Here is a 14,118-nt window from a genome sequence, read left to right on the forward strand (position 1 = left end):
AACTAAAACGAAAATTTGCGAATCTGAAACAACTTTTTTCAATTTTGTCAATTTACCAAAGCGTGAAAAGATCCCTTTAACATGATTGACATGGTTGATTTCAAGATCTGATAATACCCGATCATATCTTATAAGAACACAACGATGAGTTCATGAATGAGAACTTCATCGTCGTGCCAATCGTGATAATGGGTACGTAGCATAAGTACCGGCCAAACTGTCGTGATTACTAATCACCGCCTTGTCTCATTCGTATTCACTCGTGGTGAAGCATGAGACTTATTGTTTTGTTTGTATTTGTATCGTGTGGATTCATTATTATCTAACTGCAACATAAGGGGACGCTGTATTGTTTCTATTTCGTATCGTAGTGTTTACATAAACACTATCATTCGTAACAGGTGGTACCATAATTATAGTAGTTTTTGGACTTCACATCTATTTAATTCTGTCCAATCCGAAAAGTGCCATTTAAAAGAAAGAATCTGATCATCTTTTTTCAAGCGCCAGATGGAAACTTTATATATTAGCATGTATATCTTCGTGTATTTTTGACAGCATGTTTATAAACATTGTGAAAGCGACGTTCATTTTGATAAATGATTCCCCAGCGTATGCTTTACATCATATCAAGTAAATCAAACGGCCTTGAGAAACGTTTGAGATACTGTTGAGGTACTTGAAGCGGCCATTTATGTCAAAAATACAAACGCGTTTAAATTATGACTTATTGTCATAGGAAAGTGATTTTTTGGTCAAAATTAAGAACACATTTAAACACTTCCATTTTCTAAGTTCAACATATTATTTGACATTTCAACAGCGTTCTATTTGTTTCACCTTAAAGTCAAACTGGTTGGATCAAGCTGCGGAATTAAGGGAACGTACATAATTATATCAAGGTACACAGCTTTAACAATTTTATAAATCGCCGTACACTGGAACAGGGGTACTTCATCACAGCTTTTCACGTGTTCATTGAACTATAGAGGAGAAAAACTCGCCCTTCATTCGGCTAACCAGCGGTATATACACAGGTCTTCACAAAGTGTTTAACAGGATGTATTTTGTAGTTATACCTGCTGGAAAATACATAGAGTGGATTTCAACTTAGTATGTATGCTGTGTGTTAAAGACTGGATATACTGACACGTTGAGACTTCGAAGGATTTATTGCTGTAAGTCATTTGGCAGAAAATGTGTCGTTATAATGTTGAGCATTATGTTTGTGATAGAGAACAACAAGGCTACTAATATTATTAGTAATATATACACCGCTTCTTGTAAATTACAATCGCTATTGTAATAAATAGGTGTTTTATTTATTGTATTCCATAATTTCCATTAGCCTTAAACATTTGTACAACTAAAGAACAACACAAATTAAAATTATTATCTAAACACAGAATGCAGATATGGAACACTGCTTATCGGAGTGGCACATTTTGAGTGGCTTTTAAAATTCTTATGAATAAGACCTTACTTTATTTTATAATCGTTCATTAATTACTTTGGTGAGTCGCCTATTGTATTTAAAATAAGATAACAAAATATATCGTGATATCAATAAGTTGAGCAAGTGTCTATAGAGACAGTATTTTTCAACATGTCATGCGCGTTGGTTAGTATATAACATTTTAATTCTTTTCAGTATTAACTAATTTCAATAAAATGCTTGTAATTATATACGGGTACTGCAAGTGATATTCGAGTAGATATCTTCTGCCCAGCCTTTGCATTTGCGTGCAGGAAAAGAAGCGTATAATCATGGGGTACAATTTGTAAGAAGATAGTATTGTGAAACTGAGGGTCATAAAATAACGTTTATACTCAACTGCTCAATTTCACTAAACTACATAATTGATCAGGGCCAATTATGGTATTATACTTTGATAAACTGGCGCACATAATCTTTTAAACACCACGAAACACTTCAATAGCAAGCGATACTCAACCGCGATATCATCAGTATTGAAAGTTTGATTCTCATGCAATTCAAACTTCTTTAGTCAGATTTTGAGTCTGTTGACATTATCTCTCTTGTATTCCCAAAACTTAAAGCTTGTCGGTGTGTATTCAGGGCTGATGGTAATCCTGTCCCAGTATCACCGCCGTGGGAAAGGATGTATGGTGGGACGGTCTTGTCAGACCGAGTTCCTAATAATGCAATGAATTATTTTATCACATGCTATAACCTGTTTCCCATGTATATACAACAATTGCATTTTTTTTTTCATTACACAGGTGCAATACAACATTTTAAAGCGTTTTCATTGGCTTAGTTTTCGTTTAACGACCAATCGCATTTTGTTATTTTGCTGAAATGACGTTGCAACGTCAAATGACGTCACGAAATGTAAACAACATTCCGGATTTATCATTATGTTTGTGTAAATTTTTATTTAATTTGCTCATTTAAAAGCATGTGATAAAAAAGATCTGACACTCGTTGGTCATATCATACCATTTTGTATTAAACTCGTCCAGAAAATTCTTTAGTAAGCTCGCCAAAGGCTCGCTTAATAACAAAATTCCTGAGCTCGTTTAATGTCTTACATATTGTTGAGCTTTTGTGGTCAAGCGTCCGTCGTCCTTATCGCACTAGCGGTCACATTTTTCATTATCTTGATGAAGCTTGCTCAGAACGTTTATTTGGAAAATATCGCCCACTTAGTGCAAGAAGATACCATTGAAATTAATAGCAACATAGTACCTTTTTTACACCAATGAGGCGATATGCAGTCCAAGTACGAATGAGGTTTCAGGTGTTCAGGTTTAATGCTGTTTGCTGCTCACCAGTATCTAAGGTTTGGAAATTAAGCCTTTAAAACTTGAACCTAGTAAGAAAGGTCTTTCTTTAAATTAACTTTCTAAGGGACTACACATGCGCCAACATACGTATCTAAGTGGTAAAGGGTTACCAATGCTGATTGACAGAACTTAAAGGGGCCTTGTCACATATGTTGGCATGTATTGAAGTTTGTAATTAAATGCTTTATATTTATGAATGTTAACATTGGATCTAAAAAGCTCCAATGAAGAACCAAGAATACAATTTTTTTTAAAGCAATCCACCTCTGTGCTCGAACCACTGACCCCTGGGGTAAACGTCTATCGCTTTAGACCACTCGGCCATCAGTGCTCATACAATGAACGATGTATTTTAAACTTTATAAAAGCAATTCTCGTAGTATCACAAAATATAACGACAACAACAGAACTATCCAAATTCTTCAATCGTTTCGCGTTGCAGTGCTTAATACTTTTCAGGTTTTTAAATCGTCAAACGATGCATATAATGCATATTTTAGAGCATGGTAAATGTTCAGTATTACTGTTTCCTCACCAGTGTTATAACATTAACGTAAATTTGCGAATCTGAAACAACTTTTTTTAATTTTGTCAATATACCAAAAGCGTTAAAAGGTCCCTTAAAATTACTGTCTTGTAACTAGTTGATGGAAGTGAAGTTAAAATGACTAGGCTCTCTTGTATTAGTCGATGCCATAAAACTTAACACGAAATATGTTCAGAACCGGTCTCTCTTGTATTAGTCGATGCCATAAAACTTAACACGAAATATGTTCAGAACCGGTCACTCAGCCACGAATTTGGCCACGATCATCCATGATTTATAAAATATACATACGTACAGACGGTACTGCTTGTACGTACGTTTTGTATTTATGTTGTTTGTGTCTCATTTACTTCATTTGTTTTATGCCTCAAGGTGTTGATAAACTCATGAACTATTGTAGAGGTATTCAACGTGTCCATTAATATCAAACATAAAAAGCGTTTAACTTATGAATTTGTCAACTAAATATCTCCCCTTTATTGGATTATTAGAACTTGATTTTTGTTACAATTGTGAACATGTTCAAATAAAACTTTATTGAACAGAAAAAGATAATAGTATAACATTTGTTTAGCCTTCTAAGTGTTTCTTATCAGATATTCTGATTTCAGTGATTTGATAAACGCAACGGAATCTATGCTATAAGATCATATCAAAGTAAACAGCTATAAGACATTTTTAAATCGCCGTTCAATTTAGCAAATATCATTTTCTCTTAAATCATTTGATGTAATTTGTTATAATATATGTAGACCTTTTATTGAAAAGTATTAAACGATGTTTTAAAGAAAACTCTAAAACAAAGTCCAACAATTAAATCGTGAACAAATGTCACCGTATTTGTAGTAGTCAGTATTTACGACTTAAAAATTAATTTAAATTATCTTTATAGTTCTTTTAAGCCTCCTGCACCCCCAATGACATCATAATGCAGACATTCGCGATCAGTTAACCATGTTTATTAAAATATGATATCAATGTGCTACATTAACTATTTTGCATACAAATTCTTGCTCTATTTCCACTCTCTGAATGTCATTTCAATATATTGCAGCGACAAAATGCAAATACGGTTTAAAAAATTGATAACTTTACATAAAGAATGTGCTAAATTTCATAACGGGATATAACTTCTTCGGTGAGTAAGGTGGTCTATTCCATATAAAACTTGAGTTTTTGATAAGTGGCTTGATTTTTTGTTTATAATGTATATCAACGTCTTTGATAACAATACTTATCATTTCAATTGCACTGAAAAATTGTGTCTTGTTCTGTGAAAATTGGGCAAAATGCATGTGCGTAAAGTGTCGTCCCAGATTAGCCTGTGCAGTCCGCACAGGCTAATCAGGGACGACACTTTGCGCTTGGACTGCACATGCTAATCTGGGACGACACTTTACGCACATGCATTATGCCCAGTTTTCTCAAAACATGACACAATTGTTTGTTGAGAGCGTATGTATTAAATAAAGATCATTATTCGTGTGGTGATGAAAAAGTCACACGTTGGTCTCTGCTGCTGCTGCAATTGATGATTGTGATCATTTAATCGCGATTACCATGGTAATGTGGCTGTCTATGATGCTGACGTTGTTTTATTGATGATTCTCGTAAACATTAAATTTAATAAATAATTAATCATGCATGCGCAGTTACGAAAAATCACTTACCGGTAATTACGAAATCGTGGGTATTCGTTTCGATCTAGCGAGTGACATATTTGTTGCATTTTCTTTTAATACTTCTAGAGTTGATGATATGCACGTTTTGGTCTCTATCAAATGTTATGTCAAACTTAAGTTTTTTGTTTGTGACTTAAAGATTGGTCCTTAAAAGTAATCTTAAATAGTAAATTTACCATCATCGTCATTAGTATTATTAGTTTTAATAATATTATTATTACGACAACCATGATCATGATGCAGATGAGGATTATCATAATGACGAGAAGTATGATGACAAAGGCGACGAAGAAAATGACATTCATGAAATTGATTAACGTTAAGTCTGAAGTAGTTAAAACCTAATTATTTTAGCTCGATTGCATAGAAAGCCTTACCCCCCCCCCCCCCCCCCCCCCGATCACAGATAGACGCCGCTTCTACTACGATCTAGTGTGGCCGAAAACGTGGCCAATCATGGCAAATCGCAGGAGAAACGTAGTAGAGTCTTCATAAGCGCAGTATGATCGCGGTAGAGTCTTCATGATCGGAGAGCTCTACGCTCTCGCCACGCTTATTTTGAACATGCTCCAAACAAGCGTAACGGGATCCACAGGTGGTTAGCGTGTGGCTATGATATTAATTAGTGAAAACATCATTTTGAATGATAAATAATCATATTATAACGAAAAATTAACTTTTCTGAAAAAAAATATTTCACTATCAAATATATATATAACAAGGTATGCAACTCAAAATCAGCCCAACACGGGGTGCATCGCTTTGAACAGCCATATCTTCATCAATTTTGCAGCGATTTTCACGATCTCGGTCTTATTCAACGCAGAAATGAATTTCCTTTCTGGAAATGTATATGTCTTGCAATATTTTTACAAATGCTGGGTCAACTTTTAAGAAATAACACGATACACAACACGCATGACCCAGTTGACAGTGATCATGTATTCTTTATGAATGAAATCTCCAGTTGTAAAGACACACCTCCGCATTGGACCAATGAAATCACTCGTATGTTTAAAATGTCAGTTAGTTGAAATGTATGTAAACAAAGGTTTCAAACGGCGCTGGACAGTTTGTCTTGATGCAGAATGTAACGACAAGAACGGTAATAAAGTTTTTTCATACGTTTTATTGAATTATGGTATCGAACTACATGAACTTTGTAGGGAAGTTGCCCTTTACTCCGTGAAGATTTCAGTCTTAAAGACAGCATGATCACTGTCAACTGGGTCATGCGTGTTGTGTATCGTGTTATTTCTTAAAAGTTGACCCAGCATTTGTAAAAATATTGCAAGACATATACATTTCCAGAAAGGAAATTCATTTCTGCGTTGAATAAGACCGAGATCGTGAAAATCGCTGCACAATTGATGAAGATATGGCTGTTCAAAGCGATGCACCCCGTTTTGGGCTGATTTTGAGTTGCATACCTTGTTATATATATATTTGATAGTGAAATATTTTTTTTCAGAAAAGTTAATTTTTCGTTATAATATGATTATTTATCATTCAAAATGATGTTTTCACTAATTAATATCATAGCCACACGCTAACCACCTGTGACGGGATCGTGGCCAACAAGAATCGGTGTAGAGTCGAAAAAAGAGCGTAGTAGAAGCGCCGTAATCGAACAGGCAGCTCGAAAGCATCGTGGAGAGATCTTCATGATCGTAGTAAAAGCGCAGTAAAAGCTCTGAGTAGCGTCGTAGTATGATCTTGAAATTCGCGGCAGTAAATGCAGTAAGCGTTTGACGTAGGGGCATCGTAGAACGGTCGAAATGAAGACCATAATTTTCAAAATGCTCGATTAAGACTCCGATCGGCCTCGATACTTTTTTCAGATCGTGGCTTGATCGGGATGATCGTCGTAAAGTCGCAGCTATGTGTGAACGGGGGGTAAGGCTTTTTCGAAACGCTCTCGAGTCCGTTTCCAGGGCCTCGAACTAGTACTTGGTGTCTCTGTGGGACATTTAAAGAACGCTGCCATCGTGGGGATCGAACCCGTGACCTCCCGGTCGCTAGGCGGACACCATATCCACTGCACCTGCTTAAAAAGGGGAATAAACAATTAAATAATCAATCAAACAAACAAACTGACAGAATCTATTAAGATAAGCTTAAAAACAAACTCACTGAAACAACTTCGTAAAAATAACTGCTTAACAGAAAAAATCTCCAGTTAAATTATTTATCATTTACAACTCAAAGGTAAGATCACACGTCATTGACCGGTCGCGTGTCAGAGAAACACGTGTCTTTTACTGATTCATTTGAAAATAAGTACTATGTTTCTTGCGCAAAGTAAAGGTTTGACTAGCTATCAATAATCGAGAAACAACTTGTCCTTCATGAAAATCATACTAATAGTTTATTTTTTTACACGCAGAATCATAAAATTAAGTGTGTAAAACGCTCAAAATATCGTATCAGAATGACAGTTTTGAGCTATCAGTTATACTGATTTGATCAAGCAGTGATATTAGGTGGCTTTACAATCATATCAAGGTACACAGCTTTTACAAGTTTATAAAACGCCGTTCAATCGAACAGGGTTAATTCATTAATAAACAACCTTTCACATGTTCACTGAACTATAAAGGAGAACGAACTGGCCCTTCCTTCGGCGTTAATAACCGGTGTTATGTATACACAGGTCTTCACTACTTGTTTAACAGGATGTATTTTGTAGATATACCAGTTGGGAAATACATCGAGTGGATTTCAATTTAGTATGTGCACTGTTTGTGGTATAAACTGGATATACTGACAAAAAGTGCTGAGATTTAGAAGGATTTATTGCTGTAAGTCATTTGGCAGAAAACCGTTTTCTTTAAACTACGTTAAGCAGTATGGTTGTGATATGAGATCCAACTGCTAAGTACTAATATTTTATGTAATATTTACCGCTACCACTAACCGATTATCACTATGTAATATTTACCGCTACCACTAACCTATTATCACTATGTAATATTTACCGCTACCACTAACCTATTATCACTATGTAATATTTACCGCTACCACTAACCTATTATCACTATGTAATATTTACCGCTACCACTAACCTATTATCACTATGTAATATTTACCGCTACCACTAACCTATTATCACTATGTAATATTTACCGCTACCACTAACCTATTATCACTATGTAATATTTACCGCTACCACTAGCCTATTATCACTATGTAATATTTACCGCTACCACTAACCTATTATCACTATGTAATATTTACCGCTACCACTAACCTATTATCACTATGTAATATTTACCGCTACCACTAACCTATTATCACTATGTAATATTTACCGCTACCACTAGCCTATTATCACTATGTAATATTTACCGCTACCACTAACCTATTATCACTATGTAATATTTACCGCTACCACTAACCTATTATCACTACTGTGATTAATACACGATTTATTTTTTTGTATTTCATTGTCTTTAAACATTTTTACTCATAATAAAAAATCTAATCACAACGTGCAGATAGGAAACGCTTTTTAGTAATGGTACATTTGAGTGACTTATATGTAAGGGCTTACTTTATTTCAATATTCGCGTACATCAGATTTGCATACTGTTTTTTAAACAAGATATCTCGTGTTATCCTGTCAGATGCCTTTATATAATCAGCCTGATAACCAGCAGAGACGTAGATAACAGATTATCTACGTCTCTGTAACCAGGTAACCTAATAACCCCAAAGTTATTAGGCTAGTTTGCCACGTGACCTCGAATATCCGTCAGTCGCTCTATTTTTCTGTGAAATGACGTCATTTTTTATAAATGACGTCATTATACCCGCGAAATTCACCGGTTATAGTCTTTTACAATGTAAATGAACGGTGAAAAAAATGCATAAAATAAAAAGAAAATTTGTTGGATTAGGTGGAATGACATAATAAATAGAATATTAGGTTGGTGACGTGGATGGAGAATGGGTATCTGGCTCGTCGGAGTATTTTGTCGATTGAGCCGAAATTCCTCCGACTTGCCAGATAACAATTCTCCATCCACGTCACCAACCTATTATTCTCTATATAAATAGGTTGAGCGAGTTTGACGAAGATAGCGGTTCCAACAGTTAATGCGCTTTTGTTACAATCCTTGTGAGCGAATTTTATTATTAATTGATTTTAATGAAATGTCTGTTATTATATACTGCAGATGAAATTCGAGTATATCTTACCTGCCAGCATTTGCATGCACGTGCAATTCAACGAAGCGTATAATTAACGGGCAATATTTGTAAAAAAGAAATAGCCGCATGTAATAGAGAGTTATACATAAACGTTTTTGTTCAATAGAATACTTTCACTAAACCTTATATTTGATCAGGACCACTTACGCCCTTTCATGTTGATAAATTGGTACACATCATCCTGTTTAAAACAGCAAAACACTTCAATAGCAAGCGATACTAAACCGTGATATGATCAGTTTGAAAGTCATGCTATGCAAACCATTTCAGTCGATGGATTTGGAGCCTCTTAAAATTATCTAGATGTTATCCATGAACTTACAACTTAGTACGAGACCTTCGTTGTGTATTCAGGGCTGATTGCAACCATGTCCCTCGTGAGCGATTTGGGAACGAATGTACAATGTTTAGATGGGCGGTAGTGTCAGACCGAGGTTCTTGGAACGCAATAAATTACATCACGGTCTAACATATTGAATTTCGATTTTTTCGTAATCGGAGTGAAAGGTGAATCTGACAACAGCCTGGTATGTATAAATAAAACCTAAATACAAACATATCCGTTAAAGGGGCCTTTCGCGTTTTGGTAAATTGACAAAATAAAAAAGGTGCGCAAATTTTCGTGGAAGTGATGATAATTGTGAGGAAACAGTTATACTGAATATTTACCATGATCTAAAATATCAATTATATGCATCTTTTGACGATTTGAAAACCTGAAAGTTATAAAGCGTTGAAACGCAAAAGCAAGAATTATGTTGTCGATATATTTTGTGATACTACTGCGATAGCTTCTATAAAGTATAAAATTCCTCTCTAATTGTATTAGAACGGATGGTCGAGTGGTCTAAGCGATAGACTTTCACTCCAGGGGTCAGTGGTTTGAGCCATGTTGAGGGTTACTTTTTTTCTTTCTATAATTTTGTTCTTGTTTTTTAATGGATCTTTTTAGATCCAATGTTTGAATTTATAAATCACCGTTCACTGGAACAGGGTTAGTTCATTCACAGCTTTTCACGTGTTCAATGAACTATAGAGGAGACAAAACTCGTCCTTCATTCGGCTAACCGGCGGTATGTAAACACAGGTCTTCACAAAGTGTATAACAGGATGTATTTTGTAGTTATACCTGCTGGAAAATACAAAGAGTGGATTTCAACTTAGTATGATGCTGTGTGTGTTATAGACTGGATATACTGACAAGTTGAGACTTTAAAGGATTTATTGCTGTAAGTCATTTGGCAGAAAAAGTGTGTATACCATGTTGAGCATTCATTATGTTTGTGATAGAGAACAAAACGGCTACTAATTAGTAATATTTACACCGCTTCTTCTAAATCACAATCGCTTTTGTAATTAATAGATTTTTTATTTATTGCATTTTATTGGCCTTCAACATTTTCACTTCTTAAAAACCAACTAAAATAAAAATTATTATAAAAACACATGTAGATGTGAAACGCTGCTTATAGGAGTGGTACATTTTGAGTGGCTTTTAAAAGTCTTGACATTTGACCTAAAAGATCCAATAAAGAAACTATAATACAATTTTAAAAAAAGTAACCCACAACTTGGCTCGAACCTCTGACCCCAGGAGTTCTGGGTAAACTTATATCGCTTTAGACTACTCGGCCATCCGTGATCATACAATGAGGGCAGTATTTTATACTTTATAAATGCAATCCTCGTAGTATCACAAAATATAACGACAACAACAGAACTCTCCAAATTCTTCAATCGTTTCGCGTTGCAGCGCTTAATACTTTTCAGGTTTTTAAATCGTCAAACGATGCATATAGTGGATATTTTAGGGTATGGTAAATGTTCAGTAGTACTATTTCCTTACAAATGTTATGACACAAACGAAAATTTGTGAATCTGAAACAACTATTTTTTTATTTTGTCAATTTACCAAAACATGAAAAAGGTCCATTAAAATTACTGGACGTAAACATTTCTTAGTGAAGTTAAAGGACTAGGTTCTCTTGTATTTGTCGTGCCATAAAACTATACACGAAATTTGTTCAGAACCGGTCACTCAGCCACGAATTTGGCCACGATCATCCATGATTTACAAAATATACATACGTACAGACAGTACTGCTTGTACGTACGTTTTGTATTTCTGTTGTGTGTGCCTTATTTACTTCTTTTGTTTTATGCCTCAAGGTGTTGATATAGTGAATACTAGGTCGGTGCCGAATGAAGCAAAGTTTATTTTGCGAGGCTTAGAAAATCTGAACTACGAGCCTTGGCGAGTGGTTCAGATTTTCGTGCCGAGCAATGTAAACTTTGCTTTATTCGGCACCGACCTAGTATTCGATTTATACCATCAATTTTCTTAGTCGTAAATTATTTCTTTAAAAATAGAACAGGAAAATCGAACTACACGGAAAATCCCAAAATTATTTTAAGCAAACATTGTTTCATTATTTTAATCGTGCCGAGCCTAATACATTACAAAAGATCAGTAACTAACCTGTTTTTCTGTTTATCATACCTCTACGTCCCCGATTTGTAAGAAATAATGAAAAAAAAACACTAAACAACTGCAGCTTTAGCATGAAAGAACATGCATTGTGTCGTATGACGTTTTAATAAAGATGTCACGAGTACGCGCACTTAATATTTCTAAATTATGTTTTTTTTTGCTTTTTTGAGTTGCATTATTTGTTTTGTAATCTTATTCGAGTTTATTAAAAATGATTACTTTATAGTTGAAACCGAGTAATATGACCATTCTCCGCCGCGCGTGGCAGCTATATTTCAGCACTGCCGATATAGAGGAAAGTTAATTCCACAGTGGTTTATTTCGATAATGCACGTCTGATGATGCGGTAAAACTCATGAACTATTGTAGAGTTATTCAACGTGTCCATTAATATCAAATATAAAAAGCGTTTAACTTATGAATATGTCAACCATATAGTTCCCCTGTGCTGAGTTATAAGAACTTGATTTTTGTTACAATTTCGAACATGTTCAAATATAATTATATTGAAAAAAAAGTAATATAGAATAACATTTGTGTAGCTTTCCAAATGTTTCACATCAGTTATTCAGTGATTTGATCAACGCAACGGATGCTAGATAGGCTATAAGATCATAAAATGTAAACAGCAATAAAACATGAATAAATCGCCGTTGGATTGAGCAAAGATCATTTGCTCTTGAATCAGTTGATGTAATTTGTTTATAATATATGTAGACCTTTTATTGACAAGTATTAAAAGATGTTTTTATGAAAACTCTGAAACACACTTCAACAATTATATCGTGTTCGAATGTCACCGTGTTTGTCGTAGTCAGTATTAACGTAATTAATTAACATAATATTTACATTAAAAAGCCTAAGCCCCCCCCCCCCCCCCCCCCCCCCCACTCTCTCCCCCCCCCCCCCCCCCCGCCCCCTCCCCGATGACATCGTAATGCAGTCATTCGCGATCAGTTAACCGCGTTTATTAAAATATGATATGAATGTGCTACGTTAACTATTTTGAATACAAATTCTTGCTCTATTTCCACTCCCTTAATGTCATTTTGAATATGACATTTCAAGATTTTGCAATGACAATATGCAAATGCGGTTTAAAACATTGATAACTTTATATAAAGAATGTGCTGAATTTTATGACGGGATATATTTTCATTCGGTTAGTTAGGTGGTCAATGCCATATTAAACTTGAGTTTTTAGTAAGTGGCTTCATTTTTCCTTCGTAATATATATCAACGTCTATGATAACAATACTTATCATTTCAATTGCACTTAAAATTGTGTCTTGTTCTGTGCACAGGCTAATCAGGGACGACACTTTCCGCTTTAATGGTATTTTTTGTTTCAAGGAAGTCCCTTTTTACCGAAAATCTAGTTTAAGCGGAAACTGTCGTCCCTGAATCTGAGACGGCCCTTTATGAACATGCATTATGCCCAGTTTTCTCAGAACAAGACACAATTGTTTGTTGAGATCGTAGTCTATGTATTAAATAAAAATCATTATAAGATTGGGGATGAAAAAGGCGCATGTTTGTCGCTGCTTCTGCTGCTGCAATTGAGGATTATGATCATTTAATTGCGATTACCATGGTAATGTGACTGTCTATGGTGCTGACGTTGGTTTATTGATGATTGTCGAAAATTAATTAATTATGAATCATGCATACGCAGTTACGAAAAAATCACTTACAGGTAATTACAAATTCGTGGAAATGCGTTTCGATCTAGTGAGGGAAATATTTGTTGTATTTTCTATATAATATAATAATATTATTATACAATAGTTGATGAGATGAACCTTTCCGTTTGTATCAGTAGTAGTAGTAGTAGTAGTGGAAGTAGTAGTAGTAGTAGTAGTAGTAGTAGTAGTAGTAGTAGTAGTAGTAGTAGTAGTAGTAGTAGTAGTAGTAGTAGTAGTAGTCGTAGTCGTAGCCGTAGTCGTAGTCGTCGTCGTCGTCGTAGTCGTCGTCGTCGTCGTCGTCGTCGTCGTAGTCGTAGAATTAACAAAGTTGTGTATTTTGACAATTACCGGGCACTCGTCTTTGTTGTTTTGTTTATGGTTTTGAATCAATGAAGAAATTATCAAAAACGTTACCTGAAGCGATGTTTTGTTGACATCCGACACATAGCCGAAAAAGTCACGTGGCACAGGCACCTTGTTTAAGTCTGAATTAATTTCCTTAATCAATAATGTCTCAAAAGTTACACATAATTCTTGACGACAGTGTCAAATATCAATGAAATACCAAATGTGATTGCTAAGCGGCATGAACGTAATTGCTGTGTGTCAACAGTTCTCTACGCAAATGATTTCAATAATGTCAAAGAGCGTTGATTTCTGTATAACGTTTACTTACCGCAATTTTAGTGA

At 35.0% G+C, this 14,118-nt stretch overlaps 1 protein-coding gene across 3 annotated transcripts in view; it reads left to right on the plus strand.

The window, feature by feature from the left end:
* The first annotated feature begins 934 nt into the window (after positions 1 to 934).
* The window catches only part of LOC127876719 (uncharacterized), an 89,673-nt gene continuing 76,489 nt past the window's right edge, over positions 935 to 14,118 (plus strand). The window contains exon 1 of one of the 3 annotated variants that reach the window (XM_052422139.1): positions 935 to 1,178. The gene's annotated coding sequence lies outside the window, so the exon portion shown is untranslated. Of the gene's footprint in view, positions 1,179 to 7,626; positions 7,842 to 10,468; positions 10,482 to 14,118 lie in introns of those variants that run through there. The other 2 variants (XM_052422140.1, XM_052422145.1) reach the window with 2 other exon arrangements.

The sequence above is a fragment of the Dreissena polymorpha genome, chromosome 4 (assembly GCF_020536995.1).
Source record: "Dreissena polymorpha isolate Duluth1 chromosome 4, UMN_Dpol_1.0, whole genome shotgun sequence".
NCBI lineage: Eukaryota > Metazoa > Mollusca > Bivalvia > Myida > Dreissenidae > Dreissena > Dreissena polymorpha.